The 20,653-nt window shown below is 40.5% G+C and overlaps 1 long non-coding RNA gene across 1 annotated transcript in view; it reads left to right on the top strand.

Moving 5' to 3' along the window:
- Positions 1-415: 415 nt before the first annotated feature.
- Positions 416-20,653, top strand: part of LOC134737243 (uncharacterized) — a 71,814-nt gene continuing 51,576 nt past the window's right edge. Inside the window, exon 1 of the long non-coding RNA XR_010121936.1 lies at positions 416-506. This is a non-coding gene — a long non-coding RNA (uncharacterized lncRNA). The remainder of the gene's footprint in view (positions 507-20,653) is intronic.

Genomic DNA, 20,653 nt, shown 5'->3' with positions numbered 1-20,653 from the left:
ACCCAGTGATTTCTTACCGATTCCAGGGGAGGAAAAAAATCAGAAATCAGATCACTACATCTCAGAATTTATTTTATAGCGTAACCTAGACAATGTTCATAAATGACTTCTGTTTAGTGGAGGAACACACAGTGAGGAGGTTTTTTTTCCTTTCTGTTAAATAATGGCACTTTAAAAATTTGCCTCTTGATCTCCATCCTAATAACAGACAGGAAAAAATTATCTTCAGGTATCTACCTATTAAAAAATTTATCAGAGAATATGATGATTGACAGAGCCTCAGCAGAAAATATTAGAAACAAAGAACCAGAGTTATGGAACCTTGGCTTAGGAAGATGCTATCTACTTAAATTCTAACCTCTGTGCAATAGAAGAGAGACTGAGAATTCTAACAGTTGGTGTTATTGGCAACAAAGGGAGGCAGTAGCGTATGAAGTGCGACGAGCAAGGAATATAGATGAAAATGAGGGGTAGAAGGTGGTCAATAGGCAGCAGGCACCAAGGAGGTAAGGGGAGACCTGACCTGGCTGAGGCAGCTGCCTCTGCTTCATGCTAAGAGATCACTGAATACTTTATGAAGGCTAATTTTAAGATAAAACATAACTACACTCTGTTGTTTCTCTGAAGTATTTGTTAGTATGATGAAACACACATACATAGATGATAGTTGATGGATTAATAAATAATAGCTTCTTTCTTACAAGGGGTCATTTTTAATTTTCTTTTTGAGACGGAGTTTTGCTCTTGTTGCCCAGGCTGGAGTGCAATGGCACGATCTCGGCTCACTACAACCTCCGCCTCCTGGGTTCAAGTGATTCTCCTGCCTCAGCGTCCCGAGTAGCTGGGATTACAGGCGTGTGCTAACCACACCCAGCTAATTTTGTATTTTTAGTAGAGACAGGGTTTCTCCATGTTGGTCAGTGTGGTCTGGAACTCCCAACGTCAGGTGATCCGCCCGCCTCGGCCTCCCAAACTGCTGGGATTACAGGCGTGAGCCACCACGCCCGGCACACGGGGTCATTTTTAAATCCCTTTAGTGAATACTTTCGATTGTCTACATGCAATCCTGCGTTATAAGAACCCCCCCGGGCAAAGGCCTATTAGGGACATCTGTGGAAACAGGTGGGTCTGACTTGTCCTCGTCATCCAGATGCAGCTTCCCACTGTGGGCTGACTGAGGAAGCTGCCCTCTTACTGAAGATGAGCTTGAAAAAGATCAAGGAGATGAAAAAAAAAAAAAAAAAAGAAAAGAAAAAATCTTGCAATTACACTCTTCTACCACTAGATGCTATACACGTATAAGCAAGATAAAAGTCCTCCGCCATTTCTTTTCCTCATCAGTGACCTCAGTGATGAATGGGCAAGTTAACGTATCCAGAATTCAATTACAAATGTTACTAGGAAAGATAAGCAAATGTGAAAATGGAGAACTGTCAGTACTGATTAAGATAATAACTCTAGTAACAAATTTATTGAACACGTATTGTTTAAGACAGGGGTCATTAAACTACTGCCTGTGGGCCAAATCCAGCTCACCACCTGTTTTTGTAAATAAAGTTTTATTGGAACACAGCCACACTCATTTATCTGTGGCTGATTTTGCTCTACAGTGACAGAGGTGAGTAGTTAAGACACAGACTGTATAAAGTGCAAAACTTAAATTATTTTTATCTGGTCTTTTATAAAAAAAGTTTTCCAATGCCTGGTCTAGGCATATAGGCCATACTAACTCAATTAATTCTCACAACTTTATGGCTATGGGTATGTATTATTATTATTTGTTTTACAGATAAAGAAATTGATTAAGAACACATGATATAGTCTGGCACATACATTAAATGACTATTGTAGACATGTATGACAAATGCTGTAACTATTGATATAGGACATGTTTGATACTCTTGGGCTTGTGTAACCAAGATGAATGAAAGCTGGCTTCCAAGTAGGTTGTAGAGGGCCCAGAAAAATGAAATCAAAATTATTCAAGGCCAGGCTGGCTTTCTGTATAATCCACAGGTAGAAATGTGGCTGGGATGAAGCAGCTGCCTGTAAACCCTTCCTCCTAAAGGGACACATTCAGAATATAATATGAGGAATTATTTTGACACACGAATTCGTAAAACTGAGGATGGAAACTGTTTTTAAGTTGTGATTGAAACATCAGCAGTCAGGTGGAGGACACAGAGAAGGCAGTCAAAGGAAGGCTTCTTTTCAATGTCTTGGTTTTCCCCAATTGAAGGGGGCTTTTGCTCCTCCAGTGTTAGAGCCTGGGAATACCTGGACCCTTAGAATATCTCCTGGGAAGGCTGAAGTTCAGTGTGGGGTTGGGGAGTAGGTAGTGTTACGATTTAGACTACTTAGGGATATCTTTAGGGATGTCCTCATCATTTTAAGGGATATCTTTCCCCATAGCTTATAATGAGCAGTGTCATACTAGGATTGTCCTTGTCAACTGCTCATTCCACACTTGTGATTGCTGGTCTTTTTTTTTTCTTCTTCTTTTTTTTACTTTACTTTTCTTCTTCTTTTCTTCTTTTTTTTTTCTTCTTTTTTACTTAGTTTGGGTAACTAATTGCCTCGGAGTCATACATTGTGAGGAGGAGAGGGGAGAATCAGAAACGGGGTCTCATCAGCCAACTTAATCCTTTATCCCGTATAATGAGATGGAGCCATATTGCCTAGGCCTTCCAGGAGTTTTCCTCATGGACACTTTTCCTGGCTCCTATTCCCTCTTTCTTTCTCTCAGGGTGACTCTCCTGCTAAATTCTTCCGCTTTTTGATGCCCTCTTTCCCTGGGACATTCCGCCATCCATACAGAGTAAAGCAGATCTGATAGATTGTACCGTGCACTCAGTCCTCGTTGACTCTGCAGTAGAGGAGGTGCCAATGTTTGATGTCTCCCTGAGGTGACGCAGGGAGCGTAGGTAGGGGTCAGGGTGAGCAGGCAGGAAAAAGAAACTCTGGGGCCTTGAAGAGTGGGTGGGTATTCCTTTCCAGGGGCTCCGGTTCCTTATTTATTTATTTAATTTTTTTGAGTCTGAGTCTCACTCTGTCGCCCAGGCTGGAGTGCAGTGGCTCAATTCTGGCTCATTGCAACCTCTGCCTCCTGGGCTCAAGTGATTCTCCTGCCTCAGCTTCCTGAGTAGCTGGGATTACAGGAGTGCATCACCACGCCCAGCTAATTTTGTATGTTTAGTAGAGACAGAGTTTCACCATGTTAGCCAGGCTGATCTCGAACTCCTGACCTCTGGTGATCCGCCTGCCTCGACCTCCCAAAGTGTTGGCATTACAGGCGTGAGCCACCGCGCCTGGCCTCCGGTTCCTTCTTAAAGAATGTGAAATAAACCAAGCTTCCTGTAATCATATATATTTTCTTTTTCTAAAAATCATGCTATCTGGTGTTACATGAAAAATGTATATTCTTCCTAATAACATAGCTTGAAACTTTTTCTTGGCCAGGGGGACTGGAGGAGGGGTGGTTAAAATAATAATTCCAGCCTCTTTATACCAATGGAGCATTTGCCCTGAGTTTCATTAGAGAATGAACGTCCTGATGCCAGGTGAACACATTCACAGCAGTGATATTTTAGGAAAACATATCTGGAACTAAGTGTAGGATGAACTAGAGAGGAAAGATATAAAATAGAGAGAAAATAGAGGTGAGTGCAAAGATATTGCATATTACTTTCTTTCACTAAACCCCTCATGTGAAATGATCAAATTTTAAATCTCATTGCTATTACCACAGCTGTAGTTGGAAATAGCTGACCATGAATCAATCATTGCAACAGTAATTGTAACCAGAAATAGGAAATGTTTCATAAAAAGTCTATTTGTATCACTTCTGACTACGTGGCTATGTATTGCTGTGCCCAGTTTGGAATGTTCTACAAATGTGGCATAATGAAAAAAAAAATCATCAGAAAAGTAGATTCTGTGTTTGCCTCATTCATAATGTTTTTCTGATTGGTTTGAGGAGTAGCTTATTTAATAAATATTATTTCTTTTTCTTCTTGCCATCTTCACATCTGTATCTGAGGTGACTCCCTTTACTACTGCCCCTGCTGCCCTTCCTTTTCTCCTTCTCCCTCCACTTTCTGCCCCTCCCCCTCTCTTATTCCTCCTCCTCCTTTCTATCCCTTCCCTTCCCCCTCCTCTCTCTTCCTTCTGCTTCTTCTATTAAATGAGAGCCAGCTAATAAGAAACAGCCAAGTCGGAGTCATCAAAGCAGGTTTTCTTCAATTCTTCATTCTTTATTCCGCCCCTGGTACTTGGTAGATATGTTTAACTAGAAGGGCTTGCTTTCAAAATCTCTGTGTTATTGGGTGGAGAAATGAGGGCTGAAGTCCATCTCTGGTTACGTCAAGTGGTGTCAAATTTGGCCTGCTCTTCTCACTTCCTGTTGACTCCAAGAGAAAGGCTGCAGTTGGCGTCTCACAGTAAAAAACATGAAGCTCTGAGACCAGTCTGAATTACTAATCACTACATGTCCTGTTCAGTCTAACCACTTTCCAAGCGATTAAATAAACCAGCCAGGTCGGTGACTCAGCTTCCGAGGGGAGAGCCAGCACTCCCGGCTGATCCACACATCCCCGGTTTCAATTCCCAAGGTTTGATCCAGGGCTGTCGAGGCAGGATGATTTCCCCCTTGGAACTTGTCCCTCCTTGGACAGAAAGATGGACATGGATGATGAAGTGTATAGTCTAGTGGAGAAGGGCCACCTCACCATGAGTCTTTTGAGGGAAAGGATTGCAAAAATGTCATCTTTCATCAGTTAGTGTCACTCTTTGGAACCAGTCACAAGTAGCTGGGTGTGGTGGGGTGAAGCTGTCTGAAGTTTGAAAGGAGAAAATATATTGAGTAGGAAACATTAACTTTTTCCTTTTTTGGCTTAACTGTCAGTAGATACAGTATTCCCTTGTTTATTTCAGTAACTACAGAAGGTTCTTGAAGGAGATGTCACAATTTTAGAGTAGTCTCTTTGCCCGTCTTTCTAAGTGACTGGCTGAACTTTGCTGCTTTCCCTAAGCTTAATGTCCAGTTACCACGAACAAGGCAGCATGTAGTCAGTGGTGCTGAGTGTCAGGGCCACATGGGAATGTAATTCCAGGAACTCCCAGTTTCATATGCAAATTAGATTAAGTTGCACTGCAGCCAGGGCTCCCAGGGCAAATAATTCCCATTACCACCTCTTTTCTTACATTATCTCTTGTGGGAATAAAGAAATCACTTTCAATTTATTTCAGCTACTGCCTTGTTTTTAAAAAGTACATTCTGGGCCGGGCGTGGTGGCTCATGCCTATAATCTCAGCACTTTGGGAGTCAGAGGTGGGTGGATCACCTGAGGTCAGGAGTTTGAGACCAGCAAGGCCAACATGATAAAAACCTGTCTCTACTAAAAATACAAAAAATTAGCTGGGCGTGGTGGCATGTGCCTGGAATCCCAGCTACTTGGGAGGCTGAAGCAGGAGAATCGCATGAACCCAGGAGGCAGAGGTTGCAGTGAGCCGAGATTGTGCCATTGTGCTCCAGCCTGGGCAACAAGAATGAAACTCTGTCTCAAAAAAAAAAAAAAGGAAAAGAAAAAAGTACATTATATGCCTCAGTTTGTCTACTTGGCTTAAGAAAACTCCGTACCAAGTAACCTTTTAAATTCTTAAAAAGAGATTTTGAGTTCCTTAAGAAGAAAATACTGTATGGAAATCAAAGTCCTATGCGCTCAGAAAAAAGTAGAGTCTTTTGAATGGCTGATGCCACCACATCCTTCAGGCAGTTTTCATACTTGTCATGAAACTTTTAGTCATTTCTCATATTCCCTTTGTTGTGATTAGCTAACACATGATAACTTGATAACACTGAAATGTGAAAGCTTGAGGAAGTGGAGTGACAAGGAGGGAGGAAGCCCTTCAGCCAGCGATTCTTTCTTTTTATTTTATTTTTAAAAGCATGAATATTTCTCTAGCATGGGGACTGAAGGTGAACTTGAAGAACTTGAATCTCTGAACATTGTCATTGCAGTGTTATCTGAAAAGAATGTGTGAGCTCCTGCACACCGGATAGCAAACATGCAAATCACTCCTTTCCCAGGACACTTGAGTGCTGCTCCTTCATCCACGCAGATGTGCTGTGGGCCTTGCAGATAGCATCTGTTTGTTCTATTTATGGGGGAAAAAGGCATGTATTTGTGAGCTCAGCATGAGCACAACTTTCCTTTTGGATCTTTTATTTCAGTATTTTTTTTTTTTTTTTGTAAATTTTGCATTTGGAACCAAAAATTTTTAGAACAGTTATTCTAGATGCCATCTAATTCCCTCTCCTGCTCATTCCTTACCCACTCCCCTGCCTCCAAATTTCAGAGTTAAAATGAAGCATGGAGAGATGAAGTGACTTGCACAAGAATATATATTATTCATTCTTGCTTTCATTCATCACTTATTGATCTGTTTAGCTATTAATTATTTATTGATTGAGGACCTACTATGTTCCAGGCCCTGAGCAAAAGCACCACTGTTCCTGCCCTCATGTGTTTTATAGTTTACAGGGGGAAATACACATTAATAAAAAGAATCACACACAAATATGCAACTGCATCTGTGACAATTACTACATGTTGCTCTAAGAGCTTAAAATAGGCACATTTGAGCTGGTCAGAGAGGTCACAGAAAATTTCCTTGAGGAAATGATGCTTAAGTAGTGATCTGAAGAATGAATAGGATCTCACAAGGCATAAGAGTGAAGCCATCAGGAAAGAGCTAAGGCTGAGAGGTGAGTCAGAGCTACACACTGTAGCAACTTGTAGCTCATTCTGAAGCTTTGTTTTAGAGGTGAAGGGAAATGCATGTAATGAACAACGGGAGGAGGGTAAGGGTGGATGAGGAAGACATTGAAGGCTGTAATAGCGGTCCAGGCAACAGATGATGAAACCTTGGTCTAAGGTAGTAGTGATGAAAGAGCTAGAAAGGAGTGGACATATTCAAGAGATATTTAGAATGTAAAAGTAATCCCAGCACTTTGGGAGGCCGAGGCCAGTGGATCACGAGGTCAGGAGATCGAGACCATCCTGGCCAACATGGTGAAACCCCGTCTCTACTAAAAATACAAAAAAAAAAAATTAACTGGGCATGTTGGTGCGTGCCTGTAGTCCCAGCTACTCATGAGGCTGAGGCAGAAGAATTGCTTGAATCCGGGAGGCAGAGGTTGCAGTGAGCCGAGATCACACCACTGCACTCCAGCCTGGCGACAGAGTGAGACTCTGTCTCAAATAATAATAATAAAAAAAAAGTCACAGGATATGGGCAATAGAAGTGGGGCCAAGGATGACCCCTAGGTTTCTGGGTAGGGAATAAAGATGAATAGTGGTGCCTAGAAGGTGAGGGGAAGGGGAAGATGATAAACTTAGGAAGTGTTGAAGTGAGATGGTAGGTTATAGGTTGAATAGATTGGTCTGGCCCTCAAAGGCAAGGTCTGGGCTGGAGATAACATACTTGTGAATGAGTTGCGTATAGTTTCGATAGCTGATGTGATTTATTCATCTTCAGCGCCTAGTATCACATCTCTGTATGTAGAATAATTCAAGTAGTCTTGGACAACAGGCTAAGTGAATTGTCAGACAACTTATTCTATATGGCAAGTTCTTGAGGGACATATGTGAGGTGGATTCAAGTCCTTTGCAGATGAATTAAGTTGTGTGATTTGAAGATACCTCTGTGCCCAAATAGTTTTCTTTTTCCCCTTGACCTGCAGGAGGGCCTGAATTTGCTGGAAGTTATGTTATTCTTTAACTAGCTCTCATTTTATTTGGCTTAGAATGATAAAATTTGAGTGTTTGAAGGGAATGTAAAAGTTGTCTACTCCAAACTTCTCATTCAAAATCTGAGTCTGCTTCACACAATTTCCAGACATATAACCTCAACTTGAACATGTCTGTGATTGGGAATCCAATATTTGGCAAGGAAGTGCAGACTTCGTTCTGTTCCCCAAATTCTTCTTTATTTTGGATTTTTCCGCCTGGGATAACACAGAATAGTTCTCCTTTCTCTTCCGCATAGTAGACCGTCAACTAGTGTTACCCCATAAATCAATCACTACTCTCAGCTAAGCTGCCACAGGGGTGAGTGAATTACATTCAACAATCACTGAAGTCATTGAAGCCCTTGCAAATACATCATCTTACTTAGATGTCACAACACACTTTGAAGTGAGTATTATTATTCCATAAAGAGATGAGGAAAACTTAATCTCTGAGTTAAATGACTTAATGAATGACAGGTCACACGAGTAAGGAACAGAGCCAGGATTTCAATCCAGTTATTCTGACTCCCAGCTCAGAGTCCTAGTCAAGATGCCTTGATAATCTGGGTTAAGGCTCGGTACTGACTTCAAAGGAAACACATTAGTAGGGACCAGTGGAAATCAGCAGAAGGCATGGGGTAGGGGGCTCACCCTGCTGCTCCCCATGGGCTGAATGATGCCTGCCACCTGGACTTGCTCAGCAAATGTTTATTAAAAATAATTACAGATGTTCAGACTATTTTTGATTTTGAACAGCTGGAGGCTGGGCATAAACTCTTCAGTTCTCCATTTTCTCCACTGCGTCCTTTGGCCCTATGCATTTGTCTATGGGCACAGCCCTGGAAAGCACTTGTGCTTATAACCTTGTATCCCTTTAGGAATGGCATAGCACTCTAACCTTCAATTTTTTTCCAGATTTCACACTTATTAATTCAAAAAAACATGAGCACATATCCCAAATATATTTATATGTGTATGCATAGGTTAAATACAAATATTAATGTAATCAAATATTATCTTCATTTAAAAATAAATACATCAAATGTAAGTTTAAAGGAATATAAAAAACATAAATGAACATCTTTTTCTTCTTATTATCCCAACAAATTATCTTCATGAGCTTCCACTGGAGGGACCACTGAGATGGAGTGGGGGAACTGGCAGGAGAGGAGCCTGGTGTGACAGGCCATGGCTAGTTGGAGGACTACACCCAGAGACCATAGGAAACAGAGTAGATGTGCTAACGACAAGCTTTCCTCTCTGGATTGCCCAGCATCAGCCCTGTTCAGAGGAATGCACAATGCTAAGATTTCTCTGGAGGCTCAGAGAGTGAAGGGCTCATTGCTTTGGTCTGTGTTGTTTGTCCTTGGTTTTAATGGCCACTTGTGCCCTGAGCTATGTGGTAATAGCACTAATAGCTAACATTTGTTGACTGCTTACTATGTGCCACTGTGCTGAGAGATTTACGGACATTACCTCATTGTCTTTATTACAACCCTGCGAAGTACTGTTATCCTCACTTTACAAAAAGGAAGGCGGGGGGTGAGATGGCTCATGCCTGTAATCCCAGCACTTTGGGAGCCCATGGCGGGCAGATCACCTGAGATCAGGATTGAGAGCAGCCTGGCCAACATATAGTGAAACCTCGTCTCTACTAAAAATATACAAAAAATTAGCAGGGCGTAGTGGTGCACACCTGTAGTCTCAGCTGCTTGGGAAGCTGAGGCAGGACAATCGCTTGAATCCAGGAGGCGGACGTTGCAGTGAGCCAAGATTGAGCCACTGCACTCCAGCCTGGGCAACAGAGTGAGATTCCATCTCTCTCTCTGAAAAAAAAAAAAGGGAAAATGAGGTGTAGAAAGCTGTGATTTACCCATGAGTGTAGGGCTAGTTAGTGACAGAGCTGGGATTTGAATCCAAGTCTATTCTCTACCAAATCACTCATTCTTAACTGCTGTGCTATACTGACAATAGGATTATTGGTTATATTCCTGGTGGTGATCTGGATGGATTCCATCAATAGATGTAATAGTGATGGGAAGAATCACTAGCCCCACAGACCAAAAGGTTAGGCTTGTATCAGGTGTGGATAAATGAGGGAAATGGCCAGGTTTACAGAAATACAAATGTGCCAGTGCAGTTAAAAATAAACCTTTTCAACCAAGTCTGAGTTCTTTATTTCTAGCTCACTGGACTCTTGTCATAATCCATAGCTCTAGATAGCAAACACATCCTAAATACTTTTTTGAATAAGACTGTCGGAGGCTGTAGTTGTTGTCTAGGGCACGTGAGTTCTATTTCAGTCTGTACATAGATCAACCTTACATTTAAGTGTTTGGAAAATGAGAGAGAGAGAGATATCCAGAGATATCCAGGAATTCAGGAGTTCTCATTATCTGATAGAGTGATTCAAACTACTGGAGTCAGACAGATCTGGGTTTGAATTGTGATTTTGCTGTGTATTCACTGTAAGAAATTTAGTGAGTTATCTAAGCTCTTCAAGCCATAATTCCTTTATGTTTAAAGTGAAGATAATGACACCTGCTTCAAAGTGGTGTTAAGATACAATGATATGCTATATGTAGAGTGCTTTGCATAGCACTTGGCACATAGTAAATGCTTAAAGATTGATACTAATCATTGTTCTCTTTGACCCTCCCTTCTCTAAGAAGAGGCACCGATTGATTATCTGTGGCATAAACCCATGTCCTCTGCTGTGTCGGTTACCCCCTATACGTCCTATTTGAAAATGTTGAAAATGAGAATGAACTTTCTTCTGGATCTCCTCAATATCTTGCTACCACAGAAAAAGAAATCTCTTTCCACAAAAGAGAAGCAAGAACTGGAGACACTGAAAGTTTATGGGCTGGAGAAGGCAGCTCTGAGAAGAAGAAAAGAATTCTGGTGATCAGTGGCACCCTTCTGAGGGGGCCCAGATGCAGGCCAGATGCTGAGAATCTGTAGAAACTCAGGCTCAATAAATGTCATGCCATGACTTTCATCCATGTGGGCATGAAGAATAGCGACTGATCTCACTGAGATTATTAAGAGTGACTCAGGGTTCTGGAAACAGGGTTGTAGGAGGCTGACGCTCAAGGGGTGGTCTTGACAATCCTCCCAGTTGAGCCAAAGAGTTTCTGTAGATGACAGCTCTGCTCTAGTGATGGATATCTACTTCACATGCCCTGCCCCACCCTAGAAGGGAGCTAGTGAAAAACACTGGAGATACTTCAATGGAAAGTAATTTGAGATTTCTGCCAATGCAGAGATCTAGCAATGTGATTTTATTGTTAGTAAAGTTGATTTCTATGGGATCATCACAATGGTGATTATTCCTGTCACTTTCTGTTAGGTTCAGCCTGTGTGAACTCTCTTCTAGCTGGAACTTCACTGTAATGCATCCACCTTCCACTCCACATTTTGATAAGCATGTTTTGTTCTAAGTTTTTAAGGATGGTGGAAGTTTCTCTTGTTATGATTGGCACCAGTAGAGGTGCATTAGAATAACTCTTAAGAGGTAAAGGCAAGAGCTGAACTCTGGACAGAAGATGCACAACATTGATTGTTGACTCTTCTCTGCCTTCTGTTTCACCCCTTCTCTTCTCCATTTAGTTCTTTCCACTGTGGTCAGAGTGATAGTTCAGCCTTCATACCCATTACGTTAATTTCCTGTTGCTGCTGTAACAAGACCACAAACTCAGTGGCTTAAGACAACACACATTTCTCCTCTCAGTTCTATAAGTTAGAAGTCTGAGAGGGGTCTTAGTGGGCTAAAATCAAAGTGATTCAAGGCAGAGTTCCTTTCTGGAGGCTCTAGAAGAGAATCTGTCTCCTTGGCCTATCCAGCTTCCAGAGGCTGTTCATATTCTTTGACCTGTTGTAATCTCCTCCTTCATCTTCAGATCAACAATGTTGCATCTTTCTGACCATTCTTCCACAGTCACATCCCTTTCTGACCACAGCTGGGAAAGGATCTCTGTTTTTAAGAACCCACATGATTAGAATGAGCCCATCCAGATAATCTAAGATAATTTCCCTACCTCAAGATCTGTAATTTAACCACATTTGCAAAGCAACTTTTGTCATGTACGGTGACATATTCACAGGTTCCTGGGATTAGGATATGGATCTCTTTGGGAGCCATTATTCTGCCCACCACACCTACTATCCTGCGCCAAACCCACATCTCTTCCCTGGACAGCTGCTACTGCCTCCTAAAGGGTTTCTTTTTGTGTTCCTGATTGTGCCGTCTTCACCTTTTGTTATTTCTCCTCTCATTCACTCGGATACAACCACTCTGTCTCCTTATTGTTATGGAACACACCAATTACACTCCTGCCTCAGGGCCTTTGCACTTGCTGTTCTCTCTGCCTGCCTTGCTTTTTACCCAGATGTCTTCATGACTGCCACCCTCAGGGCAGTTCAGATATCACCTCTACAGGGTGTGGTTTCCTGAACAATTTACATAAATGAGTATCCTCTCCTCCTCACTTCCCTCAGTCTAGTCCTTTGTCTCATGTTCCTACCTATTGATGTAGGATAAAAGATATGTATATACATAAGTATGTATTGTCTCTTTTCCTTAAGTATTTTTTTCACTTTAATCATTTTGAAAGATAGGCTCATTGACTATAAAAATCTAGGTTGCCAGGTTTTTTTTTTTTTCAACATTGCGTTATCTTCAGGATAGCATTGTTTCTCATGAGAAGTCTGCTATTATTCTTAGTTCTTTCTTTTCATGTAATTGATACTGTTATGATTTTCTCTTTGTCATTGGTTTTCAGAGATTTAATTATCCTTTGCCTTGATGTGGCTTTCTTTGTGTTTCTTTTGTTTGGTGGTCATTCAGCTTCTTGTGCATGTGGTTTTATGATTTTTGTCAAATTTAGAAAAAAATTTCTTGAAATATTAGTGCCTCCCATTTTTCTGGGACTCCAATTACACATGTGTTAGTTCACTTGATACTTTTGCATAGTTCACTGAATCTGTTTGTGTCTTTCCATCTCCAGTATCTTTTCCCCTTATGTTTCATGTTGTATAGTTCTATTGCTTTTTCTTATATTCACTGCTTCTGCATCTAATCTGCTGTCAATCATATCTAGGGACATGCTTTAAAATCTATCATATGTAGCAGTATTTTTTAAATCTCAGATGTTGTTCTTGTAATTTCTATAAGATTAGTTGGTATCTTTTTACTTCATCCTAATTATACTTAGACTTTTCTCTACTTTCTTAAACATATAAAGTATATTTATTGTAGCTGGTTAGTGTCCTTATCTACTAATTCTATTTTCTGTGTCATTCTGGGTCTGTTTCTGTTGATTGGCATTTCTCCATGTGGGCCATATTTTCCTGTCTCTTTGCATGCCTGGTAATTTTTGATTTGATATAGATATTGTGTATTTCATATTGTTGATTGCTAAATTTTTTGTTCTTTTAAATAATTTTGGCTCCCTCCCCTCCCCTCCCCTTTCTTAGGATTCCTTTATTCATTGACCGTTTTGTTAAGGGAAATCTAGAGCATCTTTCAGCCTAGGTTAATTTGGCCATACTCCTGGGGCAATATTCTTCTGAGGACACTGTTTAATGTCCTGTGTGTTAGGAGTTCCTCTATTCCGGCTGGTGAGGACAACAACTCTTCATCATCCTATGTTTTCCCTGGAGATTGTTCTGCTAGCTCTTTTGCAGTGGTTCTTTCTTTGGCCTTGGCAGTTTTCTCACATGCATGTGATAATCAATAATTAGCAAAAAGCTTCAGGGGACCCTTCTGCAAATATCCAGAACTTTATCACATTGAAGCTTTCTCCTCTGCCCCAGAGTTTTTTCCACCTTGGGCTTTCTCAACTCGGGGACGTGGGTGAGTTTTGCTTGGGTTCCTCCTCCCAGTGCTGTGGCCTGAAAATGCTCTCCAGGTATTAAGCTCAGTTACTTATAGGGCTCAACTTACTTCCCTTCTCTCAAGATTACTATTCTACATTGCCCATTGTCCAATTTTTGAAAACTAGTTCCATAGTATGTTGTCCAGCTTTTTAGTTGTTGAAGGTGAGAAGTTAAATCTGTCCCGTTACTCCTTTTTGCATGGGAGTAGAACTTCTCAGCTTCCTGGCTCTGTGCTCTGCTTCTGATGCTGCCTCTGGCACTTCCAAGATCTACCGGTCTTCCCAATCTTTCTCTGGGTATTTGAATTTAAATTTTGTGCCTAGATTCTGACTTCATTCATTTTTCTGACCCTTTATCTCTGATCAGCTCAGCTGAGGGGTCCAAGCATATGTTCTGCCTTCTGGATTTTCACTCGGCCTCAGCAAGCACTGGTTCCTTTGCTGGGTGTGGAAGTCAGACAATTACCTATTTAAAAATCTGTAATAATTTGATAGGTGAAAATAAAAACTTGTTTTGATTTTTATTTTTATGGTTATTTGTGAGGCTGTTTATATTTCTTCTTTCATGAGTAGACAGTATCCACTTTCAATTTTCTATTTGCTCTGTCCCAGAGGTGCCACACTGGAAACTTTCATTCCTACTGTAGTTTGGATAGATGTATGGGACAATTGATTATGCCAAAATCCCAGTGCTCTCTCTTCGTCAAATGGGGATCTCCATACAGTTGGAGGACTTTTCTGCCCTGAAGTCTTCTTAGAGAGTTTTTTGCTTTAGTTTGAAATATTTAATGCTAGAAAAAAGACATTAATTATTGATTTTTCTTCCCATCATTTTACCACTTAAGATCAAATATCAGGAACAATGCCTAATCGCTGAACTTGATTTCTTTTAATTAATTTTGGTTCTGAAAGCATATTGGAAACTATGTCTAAATCAAGGAGAGATGAAAATATATTAAGTAATGCATTTCACAAATTAAAAAGACTGATAAATGTAGGATCTGTTTTTAATGTCTTTGAGGAAGAACTGATGGATGAACCAAGGACAACTGAGAACTTTTCTAACTGTGGTTTCACAATTAAAGCACTGGCCTACATTTGATCTTAGAGGTTTTAGTGGATTTATTGGTGTAGAGCAAATCCGTGGATCACCATTGCTCAGAGCTACTCTTCATTGTACTATTCACAAACATTATCATCAATATCATGACTGTTTTAAATTTACTATCATATTAGGGTCGATCATGAACTTCTTTTTTTGTTATATGATGATTTGAACTCCTGGAAGATTCTGATCATGTCTGCAACACACAATTTAACAATCTTTTCAATAAGTCCAGGAGATAATATTTTCCTCTTCTAATGTCTCTACAAAATGAAATTACTCGCTGAGATAACAATGGGGTAATGTAATCTTCTAGCTTGGATGCTGGCTTCATATCAGTGTCCAGATTTGGTAACTTGCAAATTTCTTCCATCTGCATAACTGAGCACAGTTCCCTACCAATGCCTAGTTTTTGTTGATATTTTACATGTTGGGTTTTCTTGGAAGGAGGGGAAGAGGGCAAGGTGTCAATACATAATATACCTTTTTTTTGCTTTTCCAGTTAGAGGGTTGGATCCAGTAGTAAGACAGAGATCAATGGATTGTGTCAGCTCTATTACTGATAAAGTAATGGAGCATGTGACATTCATTTCTTGGCCAAAGGAATTTGCTGATATTTCAACTCTGAATAGACACACTTTGCATCTACTGCCCCTTCAGTCTCTTACATAGCAGGAATAATGCACGTCTTCTCCAAATGGGAGCCCCTTACATTCAGTCAGGGGGGCAGTTAGGAAGAGAGGAAGTAAAAAAGGGCTGAGAAAAGCATGCTCTGTTTCTTCTCCCAAATTCAACAACCACATCAGCCACTCTCCCTATGACATGGGGAGAGAGAACAGGGGAGAGTCCAGCTGAATCTTAGCACATGGTTACTTCAGCAATGGGCATTGTGTTTCCTCTAACAGTGAGCATGGTGATCTTTTGAGAGTCAGTTTGTGAACCACAGCCATGCCACCTGAGAGTTTTGCCTGTCCTTTCCTTTAAAGGAAGCAGTGTAATTAATGTTTATTGGGTCATTAGAAGACCTGAGTCCTAGTACCAGGGCTGCTAATTATTGGTGGCTACTTAGCCCTCCTAGCCTTAGTTTCTTTATCTATGAAAAAGTGATAATACTACCTGCCCATCTTATCTCACTGATGTGAAAATTCGGTAAGATAATACATATGAAAGTGCTTTATGAAAAATGTCAGTTATTCTAAAAGTGTTTCCAGTAGCTAGTCAATGCTAAATGACAAAAATCTGGAAAATTCTTGGAGAATATAATAATAATGTGAATAGTAACAGCTACCCTTTATGTATGCCTATTCATGTCAGGCCACTGTGCTGGGGGCTTTACATGTACTTTCTTCATATTCTCTTAACATATATTCTTTTTAAGTGCCTTCTCTATTTTCTCTATCAATTCTCTATAATAATGATAACCACTACAAGTTATTTTTATCCTCGGTTTACAACTTGTGAGTGCCACTAAATTTCTCTTTAATGTAAGTTTTTCACTTCAATCCTTTGCAAAATGTTGCAAGAGTTTGTTGCTTTTGCTTCTTGGAAAAGGAAATCATAAGAACCCTAGACCTCTGATACAAGAGAAAAGGAGGACAGAATCTTAAAGACATTTCTTCCACTGAAAACAAAAGTGCACAGGCAAAGGGTAAAGGGTGTACAAAGTGGGCTCAGGAGAGAGAAGTTAGGTCTTGTGTGTCAGCGTATGCCCAGTAAGAGCAAGGAAACTCTTTTCGTTCCATCTGGCTGGTTTGCTGTTTCTTTTGCCCCCTCTCCTCAGGGCTTGCATGGGCCATGGTCCTGGGCCTTGCACACTGAAGGCAGAGGAGTGTGCAGCCTCCTGCCATCCCCAGTGATGGACAGCTCTCTTGCTTCACTTCTTCTCTGCTCTGTTCTGCCCCTCACCCATGCCCTGGTCACTTCCCAGAACTTGGCTCCAGGTTACACTCCAAGGAAGAGCAGGATGACCTCTTCCTTCTCCTTCATTGTGCTTGGGGGAATTAAACACAGTAGCTCGCTCCATTCCAGCTTTGCCTTATTAAGAGGTCTCTATGGATTAATTCCCAAGAGATCGAATCTCCTTGCTTTACTGTGGCAAAGTGAAATTAGTGTAAAGTAACAAGGAACCAGATTAATGTGACCTCAGGAAATAATCCATAAAAAACTTACGAGGCCTTTAGCAGGCTACAAATTGGATTTCAGATGGGCAAGGGGAGGGGAAAGAATCATGTTAAAAACAATCGGTTTGTAATGAATAGGGCTAATATTTTAGCACTTCGAAATGGAAGAAAACAGCATAAATAACTCAGAGAATCCAATGGCAATATTTTCTAACATGTGTAAATAATTGAAACTGTGATTATAATCCTAACTGAATTTTTCTTGCTTTGTGTTTGCTGGGAAGTGTATTGTTCATTAAGCATCACAGAACTCTAAATTAAAGGAACAAAAGAAGGGGAAGGCAAAAGAAAGAGGTAGAAAAGAAAAATATTTTGTCTGGGGTGATCAGTTGTCCAGCTTAGTCTATAGTGAGAAGAGTCAGTGATCTTGGTCCCTTTACTACAAAACAGTTGGCTGTTGCAAAGATGTATTCATTCACAGGCTGTGGCAGTTGTAGCAGAGCATGTAAAAGTAAATAAACAACTCATTAGGTCCACGTTGTGCTTTTCTGCAGCAAGGAAACTAACTTGCAAAAGAGGAAAAATGTTTTGGATGTTGATAGGACACCCCCACCCTCCCCTTTTTTTCTTTTGAAGAGTGTCAGGAATAGAGAAGTGACAGGCACTCAAAAGTTGTAGTTAGCTCTCCTGTGTCATCAGGTTAAGAAAGGATGAGAGGATGCCACATTAGCCTTGCTGTGTTGCACATCCTGAGACCTTTGGGTTTGTACACCTTATTTTATCTCGGAGCCTGTTCTTACAGCTTGGTTGTGTGCTGCCTTTGGAGCCAGAGGAAAGGATGTGGCAAACAGAAGGTTGGTGGGCTGGGTTGGCTCTGAGGAAACCAGGCCCATTTTAAGGAAGATACAGATGGCCTGAGATCAGGGAAACAGTATAGAGGGTTGGAAGTCTAGAGGACACCCAGGTTTAAAGGCAGAGTTCAAAGGATTTGCCATGTGGGCTCCTTGGAGCCTGGGTAAGCTATAAGTAGGAGCTGTGGATGCCATCTGTGTATCCAACAGGAGTCTTGGTAGGGGATGGGAGGTGGGTTTCTAGGGACTAAAGGGACTGAAAAGCTTAGGCATATCTGCCCAGCCCTACCTGCCTGGGCAGTCTTTTTTGGTTAAATGGGAGCTTGTATCTTTCCTAGATTAGTATGTATGTTTAATACCATCCTAATTCTTGATGACACTCAAGAAAGCATCTCTGAAATTATCTGGAACAATAAACAAGTGAAAATAGCTTTAGGCAGTTGTGGAAAATAAGAGCAATGGGAGGTACTTATCCTGTAGGTTACTAAAACATATTATAAAACTATAATAAGTAGAGCAATGTGGTGTTTGGGCAGGTAGACAAAAATAGATCAGAATGGAATGTTCAAATCATCATAGAACATATGAAAATTTAATATGTGATAGAGGAGATAACCCTAATGATATAAAGAGAATGACTTAATTAATGTGTTACTGGGGGAAAACTCTTTTGTCATTTAGAAAATAAGTTAATTGAAATTCTTAGTGCTTTTCACATAGCAAAGTTCCCAGAAAGTGTGTGTGTGTGTGTTGAGAATTGAATTATATCCTCGTCAATGGCCATACCACCCTGAATGTGCCTGGTCTTGTCTGAATTATGTCCTCCAAAAAGTATGACTTGGTTACATGAGCCCTAGGAAACTAACATTATGTATATTTACATAGATGTATATATGTAATTTTAATAGCTTTTAAAATCATTTGTGTGAATTTATTTTTTTAATTGAAAAATAAAAATTTTATGTATATATAGTGTACAACATGTTTGACGGTCACATTTTGGAATGGCAAAATCAAATTAACTAACATGTGCATTATCTCACTGAGTTTTTTTTTGTGTGTGATGAGAACACATAAAATCTATCCTTTTGGCTCTTTTCAAATACAGTTATCCCTCAGTATCCTTGAGACACTGGTTCCAGAACTCCCTGCAAATGCTCAAGTCCTTTGTATAAAATGGTGTAGTATTTGCATACAACCTATGCACATCCTCATACTTTATTATAAGTAATCTTGAGATGATTACTTATAATAACTAATACAATGCAAATGCCATGTAAATAGTTATCTTGTATTTTAAAAAATTGGTATTTTTTTTTTTTTTTTTTTTTTTGAGACGGAGTCTCGCTCTGTCGCCCAGTCTGGAGTGCAGTGGCGCAATCTCGGCTCACTGCAAGCTCCGCCTCCCGGGTTCATGCCATTCTCCTGCCTCAGCCTCTCTGAGTAGCTGGGACTACAGGCGCCCACCACCACGCCCAGCTAATTTTTTGTATTTTTAGTAGAGACGGGGTTTCACCGTGGCCTCGATATCCTGACCTCGTGATCTGCCCGCCTCGGCCTCCCAAATTGCTGGGATTACAAGTGTGAGCCACCGCGCCCGGCCCATGGTATTTTTTAATTGTCACTTTTTTATTGTTTTCTTCTTCCAAATATTTTTGATCCACAGTTGACTGAATCTGTGGGTGCAAAACCTGTGGACACAGAAGGCCAATGTGTACAATACATTCTTTTTTTTTTTTTTTTGCCTACCATGGTGGCCTTATGATTTCCATTTAAAATAAGTGATTAGTGTAAGATATGATTTTAAATGGAAAGATGTGATAATTTTACTTGTTTAACAATGTTAGAGTTTCTAAGAGAGTCTGAGATAAAATACATTTATGCTTAATTTGTTAAATTTGTAACTTATTTACTTGAGAATGTTTTGCTTATTAAGGCTGTAAGCTTATCTGAGCAGGTATTTGCAGTGTTTTTTCTTTTTTTGTTGTTTTGTTTTTGGGACAAAGTCTCACTCTGTCCCCAGTCTAGAGTGCAGTGACACGATCTCAGCTCACTGCAACCTCTGCCTCCCAGGTTAAAGTGATTCTCCTGCCTCAGCTTCCCGAGTAGCTGGGACTACAGATGCACACCACTACATCCAGCTAATTTTTTAGTAGAGAGGGAGTTTCACCATGTTAGCCAGGTTGGTCTCAATCTCTCGACCTCATGATCTGCCCGCCTTGGCCTCCCAGAGTGCTGGGATTACAGGCGTGAGCCACTGCGCCCAGCCTGCAGTGTTTTTTTTTTTTTTTTTTTTTATCTTTCTATTTTATTTTATTTTATTTTATTTATTTATTTATTTATTTATTTATTTATTTATTATACTTTAGGTTTTAGGGTACCTGTGCACAATGTGCAGGTTTGTTACATATGTATCCATGTGCCATGTTGATTTCCTGCACCCATTAACTCGTTATTTAGCATTAGGTATATCTCCTAATGCTGTCCCTCCCCCCTCCCCCCACCCCACAACAGTCCCCAGAATGTGATGTTCCCCTTCCTGTGTCCATGAGTTCTCATTGTTCAATTCCCACCTATGAGTGAGAACATGCGGTGTTTGGTTTTTTGTCCTTGCGATAGTTTACTGAGAATGATGTTTTCCAGTTTCATCCATGTCCCTACAAAGGACACGAACTCATCATTTTTTATGGCTGCATAGTATTCCATGGTGTATATGTGCCACCTTTTCTTAATCCAGTCTATCGTTGTTGGACATTTGGGTTGGTTCCAACTCTTTGCTATTGTGAATAGTGCCGCAATAAACATACGTGTGCATGTGTCTTTATAGCAGCATGATTTATAGACCTTTGGGTATATACCCAGTAATGGGATGGCTGGGTCAAATGGTATTTCTAGTTCTAGATCCC

Source organism: Symphalangus syndactylus, chromosome 7 (assembly GCF_028878055.3).
Source record: "Symphalangus syndactylus isolate Jambi chromosome 7, NHGRI_mSymSyn1-v2.1_pri, whole genome shotgun sequence".
NCBI lineage: Eukaryota > Metazoa > Chordata > Mammalia > Primates > Hylobatidae > Symphalangus > Symphalangus syndactylus.
Note: the sequence above shows the minus strand (reverse complement) of the source record. Positions and strands in the feature narration are given on the sequence as shown.